Consider the following 2,949-nt stretch of genomic DNA (forward strand, 5'->3'; position numbering starts at 1 on the left):
GCCATGTTCTTGTGTAATCATGCTTATGAAATTCAAAATGTATAAATGACATTGAATTTGTGCTTTGCAAAAAGGAGTTATTAAAATCTACATTTTAAATGCTGAGCATTTGATCAAAGATTTACTTAAATTCCTTAACAACGAGATAAATACGATGTGTGATTAAATATGATGACATTTGTAAAAGTTTAAAATGCTTTTAAGTTTGTATCAGTTCTACTGATTTTAGATTTTGATGTCAGATTAATTGTCCAAATCTTGTGCGGAGAATTCATGTTATAACAGGCAAAGCAATTTTAGTACAAAAATAGTGTAAAGCTACTTAACCTACAAGGGGTGATTGATAAGTTTTTGGCCTAAGGTAGAAGGAATCAATTTTAGAAAACCTAGAACATTTATTTTTCAACATAGTCCCCTCCTACATTTACACACTTAGTCCAGCGAGCATGGAGCATATGGATCTTGGACCTCCAGAAAGTGTCCGCAGATGGATGATTGATAAGTTTGTGGCCTAGGGTAGAAGGAGATGAGTTATACAGCTCTCGCTCATTACATGCACATTCAGGTCAACGCTTTCAGTGATTATGCAGAAAGTTTGAAGTTAATAACTCATCGGGGGTGATTGGTAAGTTTGCGGCAGGAGATGAGTAGATGCATGTTTCCAGAACATAATAGTATTATCAAATGGAGATGTGAGGACACGTAACTCAGGATATAAGGAGGTAAATAAGGTTGAGAGAGCATGGGCAACAGTACAACTTATGTTTTTTTTTATTGATAATGCTCATCTGTACAGCACTAATCTTTATAGCTGCGACTCTAATTCGTATTTCTGAATTTATTAGAATTGAAATTATACACTAGGTTGCATAATTTATGTTGAATAAAAATTAACTGATTTGTTTGCTTTGTAGACAGCAATAAATTAAAATATTAAATCTTTATGGTGGTGGATGATGGGTTGTATACACATAGCATGCAGGAATCAAGTGTGATTGGGGAAAGGGGGATGGGAGGTTTATTATGTAGTCAGTCATAGCATGTGTCACAGTTTCAGAGAAGCAATTAAGCATCCAAAAAGAATTTATCATCTGCCAACAGCATGCAGGAAAGGGTATAATCTGTAATGAAAGGCAGTTTCCCCCTCCCCCACGCAGCACAACTGAAAAAAAAATGCATTCACTGCTCTGGATTTGTTTTTTCCTTATTTCACGTTACTGATGAACCAGAAATTCAAAATTGTTTTACTGATAGGTGTGTAATTAATCAAAAAATGCTTACACCTCAAAAAAATTACAAAATAAAATAACCTGGATAAAATTTGGATTTTAAACTTATTGTTTTTTATACAATAAACATACTGTGTGCTTTAAAATGTCTGTGTTAAAAGTTTACCTTTTGTATCCAAGAGATTCATGTCACTAGAATATGACATGAATCTCTTGGATACAAAAGGTAAACTTTTAACATAGACATCCAGGTTAAGTGTTTTTAAGGTGCAATTGACACCATGATTTTAACATCAGTCCCATATGTTTTAATTTACATTGATACTAAGGTTGTAAGGTTAGTCTAATTAAAGTCCAACGCAGAAGTAATTCCTGAACTTTGGTTTATGAGATGTTCCAGACAGTCAGAATGGTGGACTCCCTGGCTGAAAACCTTGAAGCAGACCAAAAGTGCAATAAATTATCAGGCAGGAATACCTTATGTGAACAGTCTTAGTTGTTTCAGGGTCTGCATCTATTATCATAAAATGTATTTGTATTCAGTGACAAAGTTAGTATGTCACTCATATTCGTACGTCATGGGAGCAGAACTAGACCATTTAGTCTTTTGAGTCTGCTCCGTCACTCCATCATGGCTGATCCATCATCCATTCTCCTGCTTTCTTCCAGTAACTTCTGATGCCCAATTAATCAACAATCTACCAACCTCCACCTTAAGTATAACTAATGACTTGGCCTACACAGCCATCTGTGGCAATGAATCCACAGATTCAACATCCTCTGACTGAAGAAAAATTTCCTCATCTCTATTCTAAATGGACATCCCTCTATGCTGACATTGTGCCACTCTATCTAGCACCATTAAAACACTCCTCATATGTTAACCCTTCCATTCTTGGAATCATTCTCATAACCTCCTCTGGAACTTCTCCAATGTCAGCACATCTTTTCTTAGATAAGGGGCTCAAAACTGCTCACAATATTCCAAATGTGGCCTGACTAATGCCTTACAAAGCCCAAGAATTACATCCTTGCTTTTGTATTCTAGTCCTCTCAAGGTGATTGCTAACATTGCATTTGCCTTCCTTACGGCCGACCCAACCCACAAGTTAATTCATTTCTAACAGGAAATCAAAACAGTCATTGTTAGATACAAGAAATAGTTTTCAATTCCCAGCTGGAAATTAGAGGCTCATCGGACATTCAATTCTTTTATACGTTTCATAATTGTATATTTAATTAGATTATGTTATACAGTATAATTGACTAATTAAATGTTTGACTATTTCATCCTTAACATAACGGAGAGCTCCAACAGACATATAGAGCTCTGCAAGACTTGTGTCAATTATTATCCTTGCGACATCACATGCATACTTTTGATAATTGTAGTCATCTTTTATTTCGGGGAACCGGATATTATTTTTGAACAAAATAGCTACAGCTTATAGTAACTGAAGTGAGTGCCAGCAGATAAGGTTTTTCTTTTATACACCTTTTTGAGCCACACCTAAGTTACAAGAGTTCACTCAGAGTTCTTGTTCACAATGATAACCCACCATTTTGGCAATCACAATAGCAAATTGACAGCTATGAAACAGTACTTTCCATTAACTGTTTAATAGCTTCCAGTTTTTATTTTACTAGTTTTAATATTAATTCTATATATTAAACTAAATTCCACTTTGACTGAGTCACTGAGAGTTCCACTCTCAGCAAA

Source organism: Mobula birostris, chromosome 2, assembly GCF_030028105.1.
Source record: "Mobula birostris isolate sMobBir1 chromosome 2, sMobBir1.hap1, whole genome shotgun sequence".
In the NCBI taxonomy this organism is placed as follows: domain Eukaryota; kingdom Metazoa; phylum Chordata; class Chondrichthyes; order Myliobatiformes; family Myliobatidae; genus Mobula; species Mobula birostris.